Source organism: Amaranthus tricolor, chromosome 1 (assembly GCF_026212465.1).
Source record: "Amaranthus tricolor cultivar Red isolate AtriRed21 chromosome 1, ASM2621246v1, whole genome shotgun sequence".
NCBI classification, from domain to species: Eukaryota; Viridiplantae; Streptophyta; class Magnoliopsida; order Caryophyllales; family Amaranthaceae; genus Amaranthus; species Amaranthus tricolor.
The window spans coordinates 36172405-36198714 of record NC_080047.1 but is presented as its reverse complement, the minus strand read 5'-3'; the positions used below and the strand labels follow the sequence as shown (position 1 = coordinate 36198714).

Sequence of the window (26310 nt, the reverse complement as noted above, 5' to 3'; positions counted from 1 at the left end):
TCGGAATTTATTGATGGCGTATTAGAATTTTGGAGTTTGCATTGGATACTTTTGATCATTTGTCCTTAAACGAACACTGTGCACGTCTTCGACTCATTACAAAAACCTCAAAGCCCACCTCGCAACACAAGATTCAAAGCGTTGTTGAATACGTACGTAATATTAATTATTTTACCAATTTGATTTAATTAAGTGTTATATATATATATATATATATATATATATATATATATATATATATATATATATATATATATATATATATATATATATATATATATATATATATATATATGTATATATATATATATATGTATATATATATATATATATATATATATATATATATGTATATATATATATATATGTATATATATGTATATATGTATATATATATATATATATATATGTATATATATATATATATATGTATATATATATATATATATATATATATATATATATATATATATATATATATATATATATATATGTATGTATATATATATATATATATATATATATATATATATATATATGTATATATATGTATATATATATATATATATATATATATATATATATATATATATATATATGTATATATATATATATATATGTATGTATATATATATATATATATATATATATATATATATATATATATATATATATATATATATATATATATATATATATATATATATATATATATATATATATATATATAGTATTATTTTTCCCATGCGTTTCAGCGCAATGAAAAGAGTGCGTGGACAAATGGGATCTACATCCAGAGCCACATTTCCAAAATGGATAGCAAGAAAGGTACACAAATTCGATTTTAAGTTGCGATTTTAAGGGTTTTTAAGTGTTTTTGTCAATTTCGCGCGTAACGTAGGTCAAACATGGTTTGTTATGCACGAAACTTGGTACACAACACTATTTGGCATATATTATTGTGTTGAAATGGTTAGAATTGAAAATAATAGTCATATGCTAGAAATTAGGTGTTAAGTTGCGATTTTAAGGATTTTTAAGCTTTTTTGTCAATTTCGCGCGTAAAGTAGGTCAAACATGGTTTGTTATGCACGAAACTTGGCACACAACACTATTTGGCATATATTATTGTGTTGAAATGGTTAGAATTGAAAATAATACCCATATGCTAGAAATTAGAAGTTAAGTTACGATTTTAAGAGTTTTTGTCAATTTCGCGCGTAAAGTAGATCAAACATGGTTTGTTATGCACGAAACTTGGCACACAACACTATTTGGCATATATTATTGTCTTGAAATGGTTAGAATTGAAAATAATAGTCATATGCTAGAAATTAGGTGTTAAGTTGCGATTTTAAGGGTTTTTAAACGTTTTTGTCAATTTCACGCGTAAAGTACTCAAACTTGGTTTTGATGCGAAACCGAGGCTCATTAAGGCCTTGGTTATGCTAGGATTAATGTTGTGCGTAAGATTTGATTAATGAAACAGTCAAAAACTACAAATGATCATGAAAAGAACACGAAACAACCACAAACACTTCAACAAAATTCTGATCTAGCAAACTGTCGAGCAGCCCTCCTTCAGCTCAGCTTCCAGCAGTCCACGGGGATTGTTAGAATGGTTTTAGGACCTTGATAGCTATATCCAAGTACGAAGATTCCATTTCCAGTTTAGCCTAGGTCCTGGATGCATAGGTTTGGTCTCCACGTGTCGTGCAAGGTGGTCTAGCCACTAGTTTGCTGCTGTGTCAATTTCGCACGTAAAGTAGGTCAAACATGGTTTGTTATGCACGAAACTTGGCACACAACACTATTTGGCATATATTATTGTTTTGAAATGTTTACAATTGAAAATAATAGTCATATTCTAGAAATTAGAAGTTTAGTTGCGATTTTAAGTGTTTTTAAGCGTTTTTGTCAATTTCGCGCGTAAAGTAGGTCAAACATGGTTTGTTATGCACGAAACTTGGCACACAACACTATTTGGGATATATTATTGTGTTGAAATGGTTAGAATTGAAAATAATAGCCATATGCTAGAAATTAGAAGTTAAGTTGCGATTTTAAGGGTTTTTAAGCGTTTTTGTCAATTTCGCGCGTAAAGTAGGTCAAACATGGTTTGTTATGCACGAAACTTGTCACACAACACTATTTGGCATATATTATTGTCTTGAAATGGTTAGAATTGAAAATAATAGCCATATGCTAGAAATTAGAAGTTAAGTTGCAATTTTAAGGGGTTTTAAACGTTTTTGTCAATTTCGCGCGTAAAGTACTAAAACTTGGTTTTGATGCGAAACCGGGGCTGATTAAGGCCTTGGTTATGCAAGGATTAATGTTGTGCGTAAGCTTTGATTAATGACACAGTCAAAAACTACAAATGATCATGAAAAGAACATGAAACAACCACAAATACTTAAACAAAATTCTGATCTAGCAAACTGTCGAGCAGCCCTCCTTCAGCTCAGCTTCTAGGAGTCCACGGGGATTGTTAGAATGGTTTTAGGACCTTGATAACTAGATCCAAGTGCCAAGATTCCATTTCCACTTTAGCCTAGGTCCTGGATGCATAGGTTTGGTCTCCACGTGTCGTGCAAGGTGGTCTGGTCACTAGTTTGCTGCTGTGTCAATTTCGCGCGTAAAGTAGGTCAAAGATGGTTTGTTATGCACGAAACTTGGCACACAACACTATTTGGCATATATTATTGTGTTGAAATGGTTATAATTGAAAATAATAGTCATATGCTACAAATTAGAAGTTAAGTTGCGATTTTAAGGGTTTTTAAGCGTTTTTGTCAATTTCGCGCGTAAAGTAGGTCAAACATGGTTTGTTATGCATGAAACTTGGCGCACAACACTATTTGGCATATATTATTGTGTTGAAATGGTTAGAATTGAAAATAATAGTCATATGATAGAAATTAGGTGTTAAGTTGCGATTTTAAGGGTTTTTAAGCGTTTTTGTCAATTTCGCGCGTTAAGTAGCTCAAACTTTGTTTGTTTTGCACGAAACTTGGCACACAACACTATTTGGTATATATTATTGTGTAGAAGTTGTTAGAATTTAAAATCATAGTCATATTCTAGAATTTACGTGTTAAGTTGCAATTTTATGCGTTTTTAACCGTTTTTGACACTAACATCTATTTTCTCTTAGTGCTTTCAACAACCTTCTTCTTCCGTTGACTGCGGCTACTACGCGCTGAAGTTTATGGACGATATTATAAATTCCGTGAAGGACTTTGGAGTCGAAAATATAGATGCCGTAAGTATTTGCTGTTACGTTCTTAATTAAATATATTATTGGTAAAATCTAATGTTTTCTATATTAATCTTTTATTTTAATATTATATATAGGTTTTAAAAGACATTCCGAGGGAAACACGCCCTTTGAGAAGTGAAGAGATGCGCGAATTAAAAGACAAGATTGCCGTGCATCTTGCTAATATTTGTCCTTGATAAATTGTAATTAGTATAGATTATTTTTTATACTTTAATGTATATATATATATATATATATATATATATATATATATATATATATATATATATATATATATATATATATATATATATATATATATATGTATGTATGTACATAATATTATATTATATATACGAGCGAGAGTTTATTATTACTATTGCATTATTATAATGTTGATTAATGTGATTATAATTGGATTAATCACTGTTATTACATTGTATTATTATTGCATTATTATAAGGATAATATAGAAAAAGAAAAAAAAAGAGAGGTATTTGCTACGGTTTTGACTCTGGCCGCAGCAAATAATGCCCAACTTATTTGCTGCGGTTTTCCCTTGACCGCAGCAAATAACACTCCTTATTTGCTGCAGTTTTAGCCCTTGACCGCAGCAAATAATGCCCTTATTTGCTGCGGTTTTGAACCGCAGCATTTAAAGTAGGATATTTGCTGCTATCACTATTGCTGGGGGCCAAAACCACAGCAAATAATGGCAAAAAAACCGCAGCAAATGAGGTTTTTTCCACTAGTGTGCCAGAATTAGCAGCAGTTCCCTTTTTCCAATAATAACCACGGGTACTTTAATGCTAATTATAGGCACAGTTAAGGTTTGCTAACAATAGGGATAGTTACTATTTACTAAGATTAGGAACCGGTTACCTATATACTAAAATTAGAATCGGTTATTCTAAAAATACCTAAGACCCAGCAGTTGTTCCTATATTTAGTAAATCCAATTACATACTAAATATAACTCCTAAAATAAATCTTATTAAAAACGAAAAATGATTTTTAGTAAAATACTTTGACAATTAACTTTAATATTTTACAATTTGCAACAAATTAACTTTATTCAATACATGAACTAAAAATAATAATTAAACAAACAATAATCAGAATTATTAGTTAACGTAGGCTGACTTTAGTTTAGGAACTGTGCGTTGTTTCTAAATTCCAGTTTTGCTAGACCATCCAACTTGGGAACAGTAGATCTGCTGTCTCCATTTTACATCCCAAGCGATATATTCTCCTAACATCCTTTGAATTCTTTCGACATGTATGTTTCCATAAACCAAGTCATAAGTGCTATCTACGATCATAATCAAGATCGAATATCAACCTGCACACAATCTCTAAAGACATATTTGCTAAAATAAAGTGTAGTCATCATCAAAACTCAAGAGGTTCAACAATTTCCAGCCATTTACTATAATTTTCATATTTTAATTACTATTAATAAAAAATTAAAAGCATAAAAAATTAAATTAAGTTATATTCATTTTAATTACACTTACAATATTGACTTAATAAACATTTAAGTTAATTTACTACAAACACTTACAATCATATAAATTATTACCAACCAAAATAATTCACAATTACAAACAAATCAACAATTATTATATTCATAAATATTTAAACAACTAAAATTTAATAAATTGATTAAACAAAATAAATAAATTCATTCGAATTAAAAAAAATAAATAAATAAAATAAATTTTCATTCGAAATTAAAAAAAAATATATAAATCCAGTCGCACAAAAAGTGCGACTGTACCTAGGTAGAGTCACACTTTTTGTGCGACTGGATTTAATTTTTTTTTTTCCGTTTTCTCAAATTTAAATTAAAAAAAATACTTACAATAACATTATCATAATATAATGCATTACAACATTTATTAAACAACAATAACTTAAAAATTAAATTAGTTAAACAAAACAAATCATTCGAAATTAAAATAAAAAAATAAATTATATTCAAACCAGTCGCACTTTTTGTGTTACTGCTTTGAATTTTTTTCTTTTTTTTTAAATTTCGATTCTCAACATTACACCCGCACACTGGAGGAAGAAGCTGCGGATACTATAAAAGCGGGTTAGGTTTATGTTCAATTTAATACATTATTTTCTTTTTAGCTGATTGTTATTGGAATCTTTGCTCACAAAAATGTTAGTAATTGGAATTTTATTTTCCATCCTACTTCCATGAAAAAATGAATTCCCATGTTACCGTCCACGTAGAACGGCTGGAAGAATTTTTTTACCAAACCGCCATCTAAGAAAGCAGTTTGGTTGTATTTCAAATCAAATGACTTTCTTAGATGGTGATCTGCTATTGACAATATTTTAAAAAATAATAAGAAAAACAAATCGCCATCTCAGATGACAGTTTTCTCTTTCAAAGATATTCATTATACGAGCGATTTGGTTATTAATAAAAATTATAAAAAAGAAAAATCAGCCAAACAAAACCGCTATCTGTGATAGCGGTTTGGATTAAATACCAAAACACTATCTCAGGTAGCGATGTTATCTGGCAAACTTTAACAAAAACCCGGTCTTATGTGGAAGGAACCATGGAAATTAAGTTTCCCAAAGCAGGAAATATGTTCCAAATTGCAATATTGAGGGAAAGTCTGTTGTAATTGGACATTTAAAAGTATATTGATTTTTCTCTAATAACCCGATACATTTGTTTGTGAATTCATAACTTTTTCTATGAATTCAGGTTTAGACTTGGATTGTGGGCCCTTTTTAGCAGTGCACACGGAAGGGGCAATAACGAAAGGATTATTGACAGAAGCTGATGTAAACCAGGCCTTGATCAACACCATAATTGTCCAAATGAGACTAGGAATGTTTGATGGTGAACCATCAGCTCAACCATTTGGAAACTTAGGCCCAAAAGATGTTTGCACTCAAGCCCATCAAGATCTGGCCTATCAGGCAGGTCATCAAGGAATAGTTCTTCTCCAGAACAGGCCTAGATCACTGCCGTTGTCCGCAGCCCAACATCCTACTATTGCTGTTATTGGGCCTAATGCTGATGCTACCGTTACCATGATCAAAAACTACGCCGGTAAGTTTTTACATAAATTTTTGTGTGAAACGGTTCTATCGTGAGATAATTTTTATACATGGGTTGAATAGCCCAACTAACATAATTATTCTCTTATTATTAACACAAATTAACATGAAAAGAAGTATTTCAATTAGTATATTAGCATCATAAATTTTGCCCAATAAGTAACGGTTTGTCTCACCATACATCACTATCACCATTTTAAATGCAACCAAATTTTTTATTCAGCTAGTCTCTTGAGAGACGTATCTCAAGTCCAACCCACTAAAGATTAATGTCTAATTACCGTATTCCTAATGTCTACTTGTATTATCTTTAATGCTTACTTTCAATATCTTAAATGTTTACTTACATCATTCTTAATGGCTACTTACAATATTTAAAAAATATATAATAGGTCAGCCCAATTAGAGATAGTCTTTTAAAGAGACCGTCTCTCATAAGAATTTATGATATTTATAAGACCTAGTGCATTTTTAATATTTGACCCCTCGTATTCTTTTTATGTTAAATCCTTCTACAAGTTGCTTTATTTTTTTAAAAATAAAAAAAAATTACTATGTATCCTATGGTGCATGAGGCTTCATAATTTTGGGGTTTGTAAAGTCAAAGTATGTTACACATGCCGTCAAGGGCAGAACCAGAAAAATAGACGAGGGATGTCGATAATTGAAAAAAAAAAATTTTAATCAATGGCGTTAAAAATTACATTAAACAAGAATTGATTAAGGTAATTGTCCACGCCGAGTTTTCATATTCTGAATACGGCGCATAATATCATCATTTGACATATTTTGAAACAAATCACATTCAAAATAAGTTACAACAGTATCATTTAAAAACTCATCAGATATCTTGTTGCGCAACTCAGTTTTGATAATCTTCATTGCTGAGAACACTCTTTCAACTGTTGCTGTAGATGCTAAAAAAATCAACGCCTACTTCAAAAGCTTATAAAAATGTGGGCAAGACTTATACAAACCAGATTGAACTAATGTTTTGGAGATTTCACCAAGAGTACTTAAGCTTGAAAACCGCTCATCAGTAGAGAAATTATCAAAATCATCGGGATACTTTTCCATTTTGAGTACCTTCTCTTTGTTTTAATAGGAAAATGAATTAGCAGGATTCAAACAACCAACTCCAATAAGTAAATTTGTACTGATCTCAGGAAAGCGACAATCAAGTTCTTGCATTTTCATATCAATAATCGTGCAGAAAACATTAGCACAATAATAGTGCTCATTTATCACATCTGAGAGTCTACGTTTCGACTTTCCTCGAGCACGTAAAGGGGCTAACTCATCCATTCTAGGAATATCAATGTCATGTTGCACACAAAAAGATTTCACTTCATTCATCAAAGATTCCCATCCTTCATCCCTAGTCTTCTGAAATCGCCTCTTAGTAGTACCAAGCAAGGACATAGCATTTACAACGTCATGATCTCTTCTTTGCAAAGATAGACTTGGTCCATTAAAGATCCCTAATACTAATTTCATTAAATAAATCATGAAAGCAAAATCAAAAGTTTGTATGCCATCCAAACTAGCTTGACTTCTAGCTATATCATCATCTCCGGAAACTACAAGAGCATCAAGCACATTAACTATAGGAGAAAACATTTGAATGAAATTGGAGAAAGTTTTAAAATGGGAACCCCAACGAGTATCCCCAGGTCTTTGAAGACCAACTTGATCTTGATTTAAACCCTTTCCAGTTAATAGCTCACCTTCAGATAAGGCTTTTTCAACCATCTCAGCTTTTTTTTGTCGAAACTCATCTCTACGTTTATAAGAAACACCAATAGTATTCAATGCAAGATTGGTCAAATCAATAAGACGCTCAACATCAACATGTTTATGTGCAACCTAAACAAGAGTCAATTGAAGTTGGTGAGCAAAACAGTGTACATAATGTGCAGATGAACAATCATTCTGGATTAAAGTCCTTAGCTCATTAATATGACCTCGCACGTTGCTTGCTCCATCATAACCTTGCCATCTTTTATGAGATGGACTCAAAGACAACTGAGCAAGCATAAAATATATTGTTTATTTGAATGACTCATCAGTAGTGCTAGTAACATGGGCAAGACCAACTAAACGCTCCATCACAAAACCCCTTTTATCAACATATCTCAGAACAAGAGCCACTTGGTACAAGAGACATCACGGGATTCATCGACTAAGATAGCCAAATAATCATCCCCAAGTTCCTCAAGAATAGCGTTAATGGTCTCTTTTTAACAAGCATTGGCAATATCTTTTTGGATCATAGGAGATGTCATTTGATTATTAACAGGAGCATTTTTTAAAACTACATTACCAACACTTTCATTCTTTTTGGCAAAAAGCTCTAAGAAAGTAAGAAAATTATCTTTCCTACTGGATGTTTCACTTTCATCATGACCTCGAAAAGGTAATCCTGAATACAAAATTAATCTAGCACTATCCACGGATGCATTCAAACTGTTTCTATATTCAATTTCAACATCTAATCACACATTGCTTATGAATACTATTCGGTTCCCCAATATGTTTATCAAATCTTTTGATATTATTCCAAGTCTCAAACCTTTACTAATGAATGTGTCTCCTCCATAGTGACTTTCAATTTCACTTTCAGTTGCAAACAAATAACAACACAAGCAATAACAAGCATCATTCTTAAGACTATATTCTAACCAATTAGAATACTTATCATACCAAGACTTGTTAAATCGACATGCATATCCAGACAATATAGTTTGGGGATAAGTATCATGTCGGGGTTGATAGGGACCTCTTTAAATATAAGCTCTCCTTACCTCATCGCGATCATTCACATCATAATTTGAAATTGGCCATCTATCTGCAGGATCAAATGGAAGAACACTTACATCAATTCTACTTTTTTGAGTAGAAGGGGTATGTTGTTGAGGCGATTTAGCTTCCTCTAGGGGGAGTTGGTGAATTTTCAAATCTTAAACTAGTATTGCCAATCGACGATCCAAAAGATAATTTTTTAAATTACCTATCCATTTGAACTGTAATAACATGATCAAATAGATCAATCACAAATTCACGCTTGAACTTTTAAACTAAATTACTAAAATACTGAATAACTAATTAATCACAATTATAAAACCTTTAAAGTTTAAACTATCTAAATAATTAATCGAAATTATTAATTGTTATTTGTCAAATAAGTAATTGCTAAGAAAATTATAAAAAAAAAATACCCTAATTTTTTAAAAGCCCTAATTTTACCTGAACTTTATTAAGAAAATTGTAAAACTAAAAACTCTAATTTTTCTAAATAGATAAACATATAAATATAAAAGCCCTAATTTCTAAACAAATAGATTAGAGATAAACAAATTACAAATAGAATTAAGAATTAAAAAGGATAATTTATTTACCTAGTCCACTGATTGCCGCCGGTGTCTGATTGAGTCAAAATGGCCGGCTCGCCGCTGCTACAGGCCTACAATGCAACTCGGCTACGGGCGGTTGTTGCTTCTTGAATATCGCTACTCATTGGTTGAGCGTTCAAATGGGAGGGAAGTTAACTTTGGTTCTTTTGATTTTGAAATTGAAAAAGTGGATGAGGAAATGGCAAAGAAAAGTACTGATATTTTTTTACAAAGGAAATTAATGATAGCCAGCTAGCATGGGAATATGGGCCAGGATATTATTATGAAAATCAGAAAAAGCAAAAAAAAAAATTTGAGTTAGAGGGGTTTCAACTTGTGATCTCTTGGTTAAAAGTCCATTCCTTCACCAACTTAGCCAATATGACCTATAATTTTAATTTTTTTCTCAAAATTTAAGTGACGTCAGTTGACATCGTTGACCCCCCATTAGATCTGCCCTTGCATGCCGTCAACCTCTCTTAAGTACTCTCTTTATCCCTTTGCAATTGCAATAAAGGGGGTTGGCACAAATATTATCAATGTGTTGAAAACATTCAAATTGTATGAATAAGATTATAATAACATAAATGATTGGATGAGAACTAATTAATATGGTGGGACATTTTCATAAAGCAAAAAGTTACAAAATTATAAGATAGTGAGGGTGTTTGGCAATTGGCTGTTAGTTGTTAGCTGTTGGCTTTTTAGGTTGGTTTGTTTGGCCAATTGGAGGTAATGGCAGTTTTTGTTGGCTTTTAAGCTAGCTGAAAATGCCAGCGTTTTATGACGATGTTTGGTAAAATTAGGTATTGACTGTTGACTGTTTATTAGAGAAAAAATGGGCCTAACAAGCCAACAGGCTAACAAAAAAAGTTAGCTGGAGAACTTTTTAATATTGGTTTAAAAGCGAGCTTTTCAGCTGGCTTTTTACCAAATAGTTTTTTAGATGTTTGACAAATCAACAAACCAAAAGCCAAAAGCCAACTAAAAAATCAATGAAAAAGCTGTGAATCAAACACCCCCTGACTAAAAAGAAAAGTGTGACAAACTCAAAGAAACAGAACTACAAAAAATTCAATAAAATTGTGAAACAAAAACATTGTGGTTGATGTAATTTTAGGTGTGGCATGTCGATACACATCTCCATTGCAAGGCATATCAAGATACGCAAAAACAATACATGAAGCAGGATGCATAAGTGTAGCTTGCAATAGCAACCAACAATTTGGGGCAGCAATATCAGCAGCAACCCATGCGGATGCAACAATATTAGTAATGGGCCTGGACCAATCCATCGAGGCCAAAGCCCTAGACAGAAAGTCTGTTCTTTTACCGGGCCACCAACAAGAATTGATTTCAAGGGTGGCCATGGCCTCTAGAGGCCCAACTATTTTGGTTTTGATGTGTGGTGGGCCTGTTGATGTATCCTTTGCTAAAAATGACCCAAAGATTAGTGCCATTTTGTGGGTTGGTTATCCTGGTTTGAAAATTTGAATAAAATAAGATTATTTAACAACTTAATTCCTAAAATAAGCTTCATAAAAACTTAATTCCCAAAATAAGTGTCCGTACATTCAAACCTAGCCTTGGAGTAAGTCGCTGTTACTAACAGCGAAAGACAAAAAAAAATTAAAAGTAATAAGTCGCTGTTACTAACAGCGACTTAGGGACTTGACCAGTCAACTCCTTAAGTCGCTGTTAGTAACAGCGACTTTAACGTTAACTGATCAACTCCTTAATCTAATAGGTTGGAATGAGGAAGTAACTGAAAATTGAAAACTTAAAATTCATTAAGTCGCTGTTACTAAAAGCGAGTTAAAAATTTTTTTTTTTATTTTTTAAGTCGCTGTTAGTAACAGCGACTTACTCCAAGGCTAGGTTTGGATGTACGGAAACTTATTTTGGGAATTAAGTTTTCACGAAGCTTATTTTTGGAATTAAGTTGTTAAAACATCTTATTTTATTCAAATTTTCTCAAGCTGGTGGTACTGCTATTGCTGATGTCCTCTTTGGTACCACTAATCCAGGTTAGTTTACTAATTCCATTTCTCTGGGGCGTCATTTATAATGATTGACTTTTAAAACCAATCACTAATAGCCCGTTTCGTAGGTAGTAATTAACGGTGGTTAGGGGTGTTCAAAACCGAGTACCGGGTATCGACCCATATCCGAAATCCAGAAACTCGCTTTTTTGGGTACCTAAAATTGTGACCCGGATCCGACCCGGTTAAACCAGGTATCTAGATTTCGATACCCGGTTTTGATTGTGTCTTAAACATTGTGTTTTTTTCCTTATTTTTTTATATACCGGGTCGAAAACATGATTTTTATAAGAAAAAAGTGTGTTTTTTTTAAAATTGGAGCTAAATTAGGCAAAATATTGATGTATTTTGAAATACGCCGTTTGAAATACTATTAAGGACAATAAAAGAATATAATTTAACACATTACTTTAAATTTTAACACATTTAATTTTTTTAGGGTTAAGTGATTATAATATATTAATTATATCAGATAGATTAAGAATAAGCATTTTAATTTTTTTTTTCAAAAAAAAATCACAAAATTGGATACCGGGTACCCGGTTTTACTAAAATCGATATCCGGATCCGACTCGAATACCTGGTCCGAAATACCCGATTTTGACAATCCGGGTTAATTATCCGATTTTTTAAACTGGATACTGGAATCCCGGTTGGGTTTTGCAACCCGGGCTTTTTTGAACACCCCTAACGGTGGTTATGAAAATGAAAAATTAGTGTAAATTTAGTTGGAAAATCTCTTGGTACCTTGATGGCCATGCTTGTCCAGCTCCAATCAATTTATTTTCTTTATAAAATTCATTCTAATGCAGTACCATTGGGAGAGGTGGTATTAGATGGTAATGAAAATTAGTAAACAAAAAAAACTTTTTTGATCGAAGTTTCATTATCATGGGAATGATATAGAACTTTTCATAAAATTTTACACTATAAATTATTTTCATTACTACTATTTAGTACCACTAACCAAACAGACCATAAAATTAATACAATCAGCAGCTAATTGAACGAGGTCTCTAGAATTATTATTTATAATAATAAGACAAAATCAAGAAAATGTAGGGGTCATGGTAGTCCAGATGAAAACATTTTAAAAAAATTTATAATCTATGTTGGAGCTGAACGCTCTTACACCTATTACTCTGTCTGCGAATGACTATAGCAACGTAATCTCAGCTATTGATTATTATATTATGAAATCGGAGTTATAGAATTTTTAATAAATTAAAAAAAGTTAAAGATAATATAATATCTAAAAACAGAAATTGATCTCAAAATATAATCTATAGTTTAACTTTAACACAAACTAATAAATATTGATTAGTAATTGTCAATAATTTTAAATTTTATACCAAAGTTTTGTAAATAAATAAATATTTGTACAATCTTATTATAGTAGTTTGGTTTAAAAAGATACTATAGTAAAATAATCCCTCTTGTACGAGAACGTCTCACTGTGAGTCTGGTCTATGCAAAAGGCTCATTAGTAATAAACAAACCTAAGAAAATAAAAACTGAATTTCCATTTGTAGAAAAATTGTTATTTTTAAAATAATTTGGCTGACCTATTAAAGTTGTCTCATAGTAAGATAGCCTCAATAGAAAATTTGTGATAGTAAAATTACCATTTTTTCCTTTTTTAAAATTTTCGATAATTATGTTGAATTCTATTGTTTAATTTTATTTTTAGGAGGAAAGCTTCCAATGACATGGTATCCACAAGACTATGTATCATAAATCTCAATGACAGACCTTGCAATGCGCGCCAACCCAGCAAGAGGTTATCCGGGCCGAACATACTGTTTCTATAAAGGGCCCGTTGTATTCCCATTTGGATTTGGGTTAAGTTACACTAGTTTTACTCACTCTTTGGCACAAGCACCAACAAAAATGATGTTAGCCCTTAAAAACCAAATTCCTAATACAAATATTTCTACATTGCACACAAATAATGCCATAAGGGTGTTACACACAAATTGTGACTCTACACCTTCCCTAAGCCTCCAGATTGATGTAACGAATATGGGTAAGATGGACGGGTCCCACACCGTCCGCGTGTACTCGACCCCACCAATGGGGCCCAGTCGACCGAGAAGCACCTTATTGGGTTCAAGAAAGTCTACGTGTCGGCTGGTTCGCAGCAACGAGTTAGGATGAATTTACACGTTTGCAAGCATTTTAGTAGGGCAGATGAATTTGGGATTAGAAGAATCTCAATGGGTGAACATATACTTCACATTGGGTATGATCTCAAACATCAGATTTCTGTTCAAGTTGATTTAGGAAATTGATTAAGATCTTATATGGTAATTTTAAGGCTAGTAGGAAATTATATACCATAAAGTTTGCCACAAGCTAAGTGTTGATAAACTAATTAAGGTGAAGTACCTGGTGCTATACATAGAATCATTATTCAGAAGTGTACAGAAAATGTGCTTTTTAGTTTGGTTTGCTTTGTTTGATAACAATTTGAAAATAACTAATTGGAATGATGCTTCAAATTATGACAGCGTAGATATAAACTAATAATAGAACAATCTTTTTTTTGCTTATGTAACGCATGAGTAAATTGTAAACTGATTTCAATTGCAACTTCATCTCCAAACATGTAATTCATCTACTGATTCTAATTGTCTATCTGTAATAAATCTGGTTGAATAACGTTATGAGTATGAAATACATTATGACAATATTACAAATTCAATTTATGAAAAATAACAAAGAAATGAAAAAGGCAGCGTCAAATAATATAGCCCTTAATAATTTCAGAAATCATATAATCATAATATTATATGCAATTTAACGTGTCTTTTAGAACAAAAGAAATATTATTATTGGCAAAGTATTTTGAAGCATCCTTAGAATTTACTCCTGTTTAATTCCTCAACACAAAAACTTTATCAGCTTGTCTCAATAGACAGTCCCATATAATTAGCCTATTTTTTAATTGATTACTTAAAGATCATAAGTGATCGTTTTAAGAGTATGAGTAATCCTTCTAAGACTATAAATAGTGATTATCTTAAAATTATAAGTGATCGCTTTAACGTTATAAGTAATCACTTTAACATTACAAAAAATATGTATAGGACCAGCCCAATACAAATTGTCTCACCACAAAACATCTTAATTAAGAATTAGTGAAACTTTATATACACCTAGTGCTGTTCAAATGTGACCCGACCGGGAAATCCTACCCGAAATCGAAAGTTATCCGACCCGAAAATGCGTATCTTGTTTAGATTTATTGAACCGACACTACCCGAACCGAAGTTGCACATAAACCGATTGACAACGGAAAATGGGAAACTGAATTCGAACTGCGACCGATTTTTATAACCAACATGTAACCGTTAACCGAAATTACCCGAACCTAATAGTGATCGAACCGAGTCATATTCGACCCGTATCATGCTCGAAACCGAACTCAACCCGGATATAACCAACTTAACCCGAACCAATTTTTAATCGAACTACTGTAAACCTGAACCAATTTCTAACATAAAAGTATGATCAACTCATGTTCAATCATCTAATTAGTTAATCTAATAAAGCGATAGGTATTTCATAAATTAAATTTTAAAAATACATGGTTTTATATATTTAGAGTAAATAATCAATGATTAATGTCTAATAAACTATTTTTAATCAAATTGGATAAAAAATGATATAACTTTAATTTTAATTTACAGTCAAAGAAGTAAAAGTAACAAAGTAATAATTACTAATTGATTTGCATTTTAACTATTTCTCTTAAGAAAAGATAATATTGTCATGAATTAAAAGATGACTAGCAACTTAATGTGACATTGACTCGATCGATAGTAATTAGTAACTCATAGCCGAATTCTACTTGAAAAAAAATATTCGGATCCGATCTGTACCCGATAAAACAGAAGCTATTGTTAACCGATAACAACCCGAGACCGATTGACACTCGACTCGAACTTCAACCGACACCGAACTGATGCAAATCAGATAGCTCGAATAACTAATCTTCAACTGAACCGTGACTAACCTGTTGAAATATAGTGACTCGAACAAGTCGTTATATGGGATGAAGAGGAAATGGGTCAGAGATACCTCCGCGGGGCGTGGAGTTGCTCCTGCTTTGATCCGCGGGGCGCGGTGTTGATTCTGATCTCACTCTATGGCTCGCGTAGTTTTACATGGGTCACGTAATTGAAGTTTCTTTTCACGGGAAACGTCTTTTGGGACGGTTACGTTTATTTGTGGTCTGTTATTTGTGGTTACTTAGAGCCCAAACCGTCTTTCAAGTTGGTTTAATTATAAATACCTCGCATGTTAGCACTATGAGGATGCAATGAAAAACACAAAGTGAGGAAAACTACGAGAGAAAAATCTTGGGGAGCCATTGTTGTGGTTTCTCGTGTTCATCTTGTAATCTCCTTGTTTATAGTGAAAAGTTTATTCTCGGTGCCGGTGGATGTAGCTATCACGTTGATAGTGAACCACGTTAATTTCTTGTGTCATTTTCTTATTGTTCACATTGAATCTCTTGTTGTTTCATTGTTGTTCATCGACCTTGCTTCCGCTGTCGCACAACAATTGGTATCAGAGCTCAGGTTTAATCCTAAGAAGAGTTTTTGACGGAAACAATGGTAGGAGATTCTACAATAAGGATTGAGAAATTTAATGGGAAGAATAGCTTTGGGCTATGGTAGATTAAGATGAAGGCGTTATTAAAGCAATTGTAGATTTGGCGTCCGTTGATCCCAAAGAGTGCAGCGTCTACGTCGGGATCTGGAAACGGATGGACTAATGAACAGTTAGTAGTGATGGAAGAGAAGGCTCATTCTACCATCTTACTAAGTCTTGATGATCATATCATCACGGAGGTTGCTGATCAGGAGACGGCCGCAGAATTATGGTTAAAATTGGAGTCACTATACATGACAAAATATTTAACCAACAAATTACTACTGAAACAGCAGTTGTTTAGCCTCATGATGCAGTCAGGTACGCCATTAAGGGATCATCTAGAAAATCTTAATTCTATTTTACAAGATTTGCGTAATTTAGAAGTTAAGATAGATGATGAGGATGCAGTGTTAATATTGCTTGTTTCTCTACCGAATAGTTATGAGAACTTTGTGGAGTCTTTTGTGGTTGGCAAAGACTCGTTGACCTTAGAATAAGTGAAGGCAGCACTTTATACTAGGGAGTTGTGTCAAAAGACGACAGGTGATAATAAGAATTATGGCAGTGGGTTAGTTGTTAGGTCGGGTAGAAATTCTAGAAAGAATAAGGGGTCCAACAATAGTAACGGTGCTAGGTCGGATATTTGTAATAGTCGAGATGGGTCTAGCAACACTAAGACCATAATATGTTATCACTGTCAGAAACCAGGACATTTTAGGTCTAAATGTCCAGAATTAAAGAATAAATTTCATGCCACAATAGTCGAAAGTAAACAGAACAAGAGCTATGATTCGGAGGAAGATTTAGCATTAATTAGTTGTGTTGAGTCTAGTGAATTGGTTGATATCTGGATTCTTGATTCTGGCAGTTCGTTCCATATGAGTCCTCGTCGGGACTGGTTTGATACTTATGAGTCTTGTTTTGGGGCTTCAGTTACGATTGCTAACTGTACTCTATGTGAAGTAGTAGGTATTGGTTCCATGAGACTTCGGACTAGAGATGGGAGAAGGGTTACTTTGACTAAGGTGAAGCATGTTCCTGCATTGGAGAAGAACTTGATATCCCTTGGGACCTTAGATGATTTGGGGCTCAAGGGTGAGTTTGGCAATGGGAACGTGAGTTTCTTTAAGAGTTCGGATTTGATACTTAAGGGTGTCAAGGTGAAATCCTTGTATGTCTTTTAGGGTGTTACGCTGCCTATATCTGTTGATAGGCATGGTCATACGGGTGAAAGTAGAGGGCTGGAATTGTCCATTGAGAATCGTCTTACATGTGTCAAGGATGCCTACCTTGAGGAAGACAAGCATTGGGTGTTTGGGTTTAAACACGGGTGTGAGCTTAGCATTGAAGCTCATGATCACTTGTATGGTAAGATGGTTAGTTGGATACATTTGGATAATTTGTTTTGTGGATTTGTTATGTTCTGTGTTTTAGGTATTTTGTGGCATCATACCTATGGGATAACAACATTGCAGGACGGTGTTACAGGAATAGCGAATTGGACCTTGTTAGGGAGAGTCTTATGCATGCACTCTGATACTTGGTTGTTGAGTAGATACTGGATTAGTTTGTTCGATCGGGGTTTACACACGAGATTAGAGTTCCTAGTATGTGTGTGGTGTGGCTCAGTAGGGTATCGTGCTATCTCATATTTGGAGTCTTCTTAGGGCTTTGGTGTGTTGTTGTGTATTTTGCAGCAGCTGGTTATGGTGATAGTGGTACCGAGTTTGAGGTGGAGTATGAGGTTAAATCCTCATCCATCTCTATTCGACCCCAGATTGATGGTGTTGATGCTACCCCAGGTATCCCTCTGATTGTGATTTCTGGTGCTATCTTTATCTCTGTGGATAGTTTAAAGGAGTCAATACAGGGAACATTCTGCCGATCTAAAGGGTTTCACGAAAAGCCTATATGTGTTCTCGAGAAGTCTAATAGGTTGGCTGTAGGGAGTGTTGTTTTGGTTGCTATAAGTTTGGAAGGTTATGCATTGAACCTTGTGGGATTGGCAAGGTTGGTAGCCAATTTTGTGGAGTCACTTGGACCATTAACTTATAAGCACGTAGTAGAGTATAGTGAGCGGACGCAGTGGCTTGCTATGAATTTACGCATGAGCAAAGTGTGGGAAACTGTTGTATGGACTGGTAGTGTTACTTAGCTCAATTACATCACCTCATTTTGAGACTAAGTCGGTCTACATATCTAGAGTAATGGTTCGGTGTTTGAAGTATGTTGTGATGTGTACTTGTTTTGCGCATGCCAGAAGTGTCATTTGTAGGTTTGTGACTCAACCTGAGTGGGGGCACTGGCAGGTAGAGATTTGTTCTCTCTACGGTTTGCTTGGATCAGCTGTTGTGTTTCTTATGTACGGGAATGATATTAAGTGCTTTGTTACATCGGTTGAAGTTTGAGTTGTGTTCGCTGAGTTTGATTATGTCTTGATCTCGGTGATGGTTCTTTGTGATCAACCTTGGTTGGCTTTTGTGTACTAGGATTGTGTGTTTAGTGATCAAGTACTTGATGTTTGGGAGAAGCACAGTGTAGTCAAATTTCATTCGGAATGCACGTACATGAAGATAGAGGTAAAGAAGGTAGGATGGTCTGACAGTCCTAGTAGATTCTTTACTATGCTGGATTGATTAGCATAGGCCCTTAGAGGCAGTGTGAGGGAGCTCACAGGTGGAGGTGTGCACAAACTCAAGGTTGAGCTTGCCTCGTGTACTCGTGATGCAGATGGAGCATTATGAGTGAGCTTGTGATGCTAGTTGAGTGTTATGAGTTGTTATACTTGGAAACGAGTGTGTGATGGGTCTTAGTTGAAGACTTATCGGGATGGGTCTTGGTTGGAGACTTGTCGGGATGTATGGCTTATGCTTGAGCTTTGCATCGGTTTTGGCTTGAGAATGGTTTTGCTTCACTATGGTTTGATGAGGTAGTGGTTGACTACATGTTCTTGTCAAGGTGGAGATTTTTGAAATATTGTGACTCGATCAAATCGTTATATGGGTTGAAGAAATGGGTCAGAGATACCTCCGCGGGGCGCGTAGAAGACCGCGGCGCGCGGAGTTGCTCCTGCTTTGATCCACGGGGCGCGTAATACTCCGCGAGGCGCAGAGTTGCTTCTGATCTCACTCTGCAGCTCGCGTAGTTTTACACGGGTCGCGTAATTGAAGTTTCTTTTCACGGAAAACGTCTTTTGGGACGGTTACCTTTATTTGTGGTCGGTTATTTGTGGTTACTAAGAGCCCAAACCGTCTTTCAAGTTGGTTTAATTATAAATAACTCGCTTGTTAGCACTATGAGGATGCAATGAAAAACACAAAGTGAGGAAAACTACGAGAGATAAAGCTTGGAGAGCCATTGTTGTGGTTTCCCGTGTTCATCTTGTAATCTCCTTGTTTATAGTGAAAAGTTTATTCTCGGTGCCGGTGGATGTAGCTATCACGTTGATAGTGAACCACGTTAATTTCTTGTGTCATTTTCTTATTGTTTGCATTGAATCTCTTGTTGTTTCATTGTTGTTCATCGACCTTGCTTCCGCTGTCGCACAACATAACCGACCCAACCCGAATGTGACGCGCCGTAACACGCATCTAATAATAACCGATCCGAAATTCAATCAAACCGAATGACACCCGTCCAAAATCGACCAGATCACCGAATGAACACCTCTATATACACCTAACTAATCATTAAAGAGTGCATAAAGTAAGTAAATTGTTGAGTCCATAGAGAAAATGGGATTAATAGATCATTGAGACAAATGATCAGCGACGGCTTGGTGACATACGGGGATGCTCAATTGCATACAGTTTTCTTATGGGGAAATTTGAACAAAATAATAAAGGGAGTTAACAAACAAAATTGAATTCGACTAAAATATGGCCATTCAATACAATCAAAGGTCATAATGTAAATTTTTAATCAAAGTAAAACTCAACGCTCTTTTAACGCTTTAAAATCATCCACAATCTTATTGACACTATATTTCTTTGTTTTTTGTCTCTCAATGTATATTAAGAAACTATCAGCAAGATATTCGTTGCCCATATTGTTACAAAATCTTATCTTCACTATCTTCATAATTGATTATTTTATTGTATGAATTCTCATTGATTCAAGTATTCACTTATTCAAATTAATTATTAAATAAAGATAAGAAAATTTAATCAAAATATAAAAATAAACCTTTATCATTTAATTGGATGGTAAGCTTAATTTTTAATTTTGTCGATTTATCCCGATTGCTTTCTTTCTTTTTCTTTTTTTTTCAAGTGTTATTAATAATTTTATTCCTAATTTAATACTCCAGTATTACTTATAAAATTCTTTTTTTTCAATTATTTTCTTCTTTTTATTGTGTTGCTTTTATTTGCTTGACTGAAATTATAAAAATATAAAACCCCGGTTGTACACTGAAAAAATTTGCCGAAAATTTTGGGGGGTAAGGCCCCCACGGCCCCACCTGCCCCCAACTATGTTCTGCCATTGAGGCCCCTAAACCTGAAGAGCCTTATATAAATAAATCATACTCATATTGTGTACTAATGAGATAGAGTAGCTGGTTGGAGTTCTAATCAACATATCAAGAGACAATAGGATCAAATCTTATTCAATACTTTTTATTTCTCTCTTTTCTTTTATTTATTTCTAAAGCAACCCTTTTTAACTCCCGAATACCTTCTCTTATAATCTCTCGGTTTTCATATATGTTTTTCCTAAATAGAATTTATGAATTTTAGTGTCATACTTTGACTACGATTTCTCATCGATCTATAAGAAAAACATATTCACGTGGGTTCTTGTTAGATTCGTCTCAATATATACTTTCTACATATGATGTCTTTAGAATTTTTAAAAACTCACAATTAAAATTATTTGATTTTAAAGTTTGCATTGAGATTTGCAAAAAAAAGTGAATAGGAAGAACATTTGAAAACAGAAGGAGTATTATTTAATTCTACGCTCTCCATTATTTTTTGTTATTACTTTAGTTTTTAAATTAAAAATGTTTAATTTGATCATCACTAGCTCTAAATATATGAATTTATATGTTCATAAAAGTTATATTAATGAAAATACTTCTATGTATTAATTTATATTGTTAATGATACTTTTTGTTCTTGTATTTTATGAGACACAATTAATTAAGAACTAAGTCAAGATTAGTCCAAGGATTATCCTTAAGCAAAGGTTTAAGTTGAATTAGAGGTATGTTCTTGCAATCAAGCTAAATCTTGCAGTAAGACCACTTTTTAAAATGCCTTAATAACCTACACAAGCAACAAGGGTTAGGAAGGCCTGGAATGATTTTCTGGGAGCATACACAATCAGTGCGTTGATGATGTAAGGTGTCTAACAAGTCCTTCCAAGTGCACAATCCCAATAATTTGGATTATTGCTTATCACCTTTTTTTACCGTGGGCCTTTTCTATAAATTTAATGAATAAAACCTTGTCTTATTCAATAAATGTTCTTTATCTTCTTCAAATTATCTTTTGAAGATCCATGGAATTTAATGGATTAGTTCTTATTCATGCACAAGTAATAAATTGCAATTCGTATGCTTTGAGTTAAGTTGTACTTTTTTGTAGAGAATTTGTTTCCTTATTTATAGCATAAAATGAAGTATTTATGGCCAATTATTGGGCTATCAAGGAATGTCCCAAATACCCTCAACAGATGTCTTTAGCAATTCCAAAAATATCACTTTGTTTCGATTAAAACAATTACTGGCGCATCGCGTTATTATTGGTCTCTTACCGGTGCATTTACTGCCCTAATTAGAATTACCCTCTTTAGTGTGTGAAACTTGTCCCACTATCGAAAAAGTAACCCTTTGGTATTAGCATTTGAGTGACCTATGTACTGTAGATGTAACGCACCTTCCTTTTTTTCTCTCTTTGATTCCCTTTCTGTTAAAATAAAGTTTCTTTTCTAAATCAGGTTACACTTTGTTGGTTCTGAAAGATTTATTAACAATTATTTTAAACCATGATTTAGGGTTTTGATCCTGACACATACACTTTATTAATATTATTAATTGTTTCAAAGATGATTAATGATCTAAAATTGCATTAATTTGACTAAGTCAAAGTAAAACAAAAAAACAAAGAGAGTATTTTCTTAGTCAACCATTCAAATTATCTTCACAAAATATACTAATAATTTTGATATTTTTGTAGGTTTAAATAACCTAAAAAGATTTAGACGGATTTTTATAATAAGCTTTGCAAACGTCCACGTTGCTATCACTGAATATTTGAGTTAGTTTTAGTTTCAAAGTTTTAAACATGCAAACAACTCCAACTTCGCTGGATTGCCACAAGTCAAACTTAAGAGATTTTCACTTCTCATTATAATTTGTAGAAATTCCAGGTGGTAATCAAAATTTTAAAAAAATTCACGCGGTAATTCTTAGGTTCACCAAAGTGTTTCACCTTGATCTTTTTACACATAAAACTTTAGCAAACGTTAATTTTAAAGTTTTAATACTGTTGTATGTCTATTTATGTGACTCATCACTTCAAATGCTATCAGTTTCAACCTTTTTTCCTAAAACATAAACCCTAACTCTACCATTTTTCATCCAAATCATGTTTATTCTCCCAAATTCAAAGATGGAACAATTTTGTAAACCACAGGGTTACCACATGAATTTTTTAAAAGTTTTGGTTACCATGTAGAAAACCTAAAACCTTAGGGTTACCACGTGGATTTTCCATTAATTTTTATTTAGATAATGTTAATATCTATTACTCCCTTCGTTCCTTATTGTTTGTCTACTTTACTTTTTGCATACATTGGTAAATTTTTAAAAAACTGAAAGTTTATATTGGGTGACTTTAATTAAAACTATATAAAACCAGCACTTAAGGTTATAATTGGTAGATTTTAAGTGATTACATTAAATTACAAGTTATCAATTTAAGATTAAAAGTGTACATCAGGTCAGTATAATAAAAATAATCTCATTATGAGAATTATTCTGTTTGATAATTTGGTAATCACCAGTGCAATTACTCCATTACACACTACATTATCACATGAACAAAAAGTTAAACAACACAAAATAACAAATCGAAACAACTTTAAAGAAAGGAAAGAGTATATATTAAATACTAGACTGGATTTCCATAAATTTTGGATCATAAAAGAATTGTTCTAAGACTAATTCTAAATGTAGAATAAGAAACATATTTTTCTTATTAAAGAATATTATCTCCTAATAAAACAAAAATATACTAAGTCCACAATATAATTTACTAGCTGAGATGATTAGTATCGATAATTAGATTAAGTTAATACTTTAATTAACAAAGATTAGGCCGGCCAGGGTGGTATTAAACGTGATGAACATTATGTAACAACTAATTAACTAAGAGGCTTAACACTACTTTATTTATAACACAATTGATTTATTATTATGGAAAACCATTATAAATAGCAAGCTTAATAGTGAATTAAAATTAATCACATTACTAATTAATTAATTAAACATACAATAATCATAATTACAAAATGGCATCAATGAAGAAAGTCATGTTTGGTGCTCTCTTCTTCTTCACTGCATTTGAGTTAATTAGTTGCATTCCTGTTGTAGATTTATCTTTTTGCATTCCTGAGTTCATACCATATTTCAAATGCATATGCGAAAAACAATCATCATGCATGCCAAAAGGTAAATTTATCTCTTTGCTTGTTGTCTATTCTCTCCCTTTCTTAAATAAGTTTTTATTATTTATTTTGGGTTGTTCTATTTGTTGTTCTTATCTTCTAAAGTTGTTCTTATTTGTCATATATTTGTTATGCAAACACAAGGTCCTCATAGGCGTTGATCTTTTTTTTTTTTGTTGATTGTTGTTAAATTGGTTTATCCTACATCGATGAATTTAAGATGATGTGAACACTTTATAACTTATTAAACCCTTCCTCCTATTGTCATATGAATTTAAAATAGTATTTATTTCCATGACAATAGAGTATCTGCACCTCATATTTTCCTTATCATATGCTTGCATTCATGATAAGTTAACTCTAACATAACAATTTCAATAATTGGCAGTTTAAAACTATGTACTTTCTCCTTATTCCAAATGACAATATTAATTTCCGAATGGCATTAATGAAGGCAATGAAGGCCTAAGTCTACAAGCTCTAATCGATAAAAAGCGAAAATGCATAAGCGACTCACACACAGCATGCCAACCTGTATACAACAGAATCTTGTCAGGTAAATTTGGTTTTTTATTTAAATTTTTAATTTTTACTGTATTTTCATGCTTTGTATTTCTTTACTAGCTCTAAATAAATAAAATTATGCATTTCTAAAAGTTGTTTTTTTTTAAATGTATATCAATACAAATTAATCTATGATATTTTTATCACGTAATTAATAATAAATTTATAAGATATTAACGGTTAAATTTCAGCTTGTTCGACCAAAAAAGTAAAATAATTACAATGACAAAAAAAGAAAGTATTAATAATTGGCATTTGGCAACTTCTTTTAGTTTGATATCAACTGTACTATTTTATACTTTCTTTATTAATGGCTATGGCTCCACACAATAAAATTGTTTTTATTTAAATATTTTTTTAAAAATTGTGGTATTCATATTTTTCTAGTAAATTTATATATCATAATATTTTTTTAATGTTTATAATTTCTACTTTTTCTAAATAACTTTATTATTAAATAAAAAAATACATTCACCATCTAAAATATTTAATTTTTCTTAATTTTTATGAATATTGCTAATGAGAATATAAGGAAAATATTGCTAATGATAATTAAGTACTCCTAAAAAGATGTTTATATCATTTGTGTTTATTTGTTGTAATGCTCTTAAAATTGCAGCATTCCAGAATACAAAACCAATTAATGAATTCTATTGCATTGGACAACAATATCTTCCACAACCAACATTACCAGCAGCAGGTAAACTTATAAATAACCAACATTACCAGCAGCAGGTAAACTTATAAATAAATAAAAATGGTTGGTAATACGAAACAAGTCATCTACTCTGTGATCACGAAAGAACTCTTAATCCCACGTAACATTAACGTCTTAATAATCTTTGCGTTCAGACGATCAAAAAAAACCAATTTGATTATATTTTAACTTATAGGTTAAGAATAAAATAAAATAAAAATTAAGAGTGAATTGCGCATAGTATTAAAAAATAAATAGGACAAAAATACTAAAACAGAAGGAATATAAAATCAAAAGATATCAAATTTCAATTCACTCAACCAACACATGTTAGCATGGGTATATGATTTAATATAAAAAATAAATGCTTTCAATGGACAATTGTGAAGCCGTGACAATTCAGCACCTAATCACCTCACGTGCCCACCTGTGTGGACATACCTATAGGGCATCCGTGATATCGGTGCACTTGTATACACACTTGTTTATGTTATCATTTTCCTAAATCATATAGTAGTTGGAGGATTAACCACCAAGTATTGTATGGAAAGTTCATAACGCGCTATTTTAGTGGTGTGGAATCTTCTTATATGTAAAGTATTTCCAACAAAATTGTTAGGACTTGCATCTGCCTGTAACATAATGTCGTGGTACGAATGAACCTCTCCAAAGAAAAGACAAGTAAATTATGAGTTAAACATCTGATTAATTAACGGGATTTGTGTTGATTTGTTGTAATCCCCTAAAACTTGCAGAGCCGATGGCAGAAGAAATAATAAATAATATGCAAAATGTGACGGAAGTTATAATAAATGGTGATCATATGAATATTACGAATGAAGTTCCCGAAAGAACATTAATGGTAGATTCCAAAGAACTGAAGCGTGCGGCAGAAGGGAAGTGCTTAACCAAAGGAAATGTATGTAG

General features: G+C 32.5%; 1 pseudogene; it reads left to right on the top strand.

The window, feature by feature from the left end:
* The first annotated feature begins 5299 nt into the window (after nucleotides 1-5299).
* On the top strand, nucleotides 5300-14077 carry LOC130810073 (putative beta-D-xylosidase; annotated as a pseudogene).
* The last annotated feature ends 12233 nt before the right edge of the window (nucleotides 14078-26310 follow it).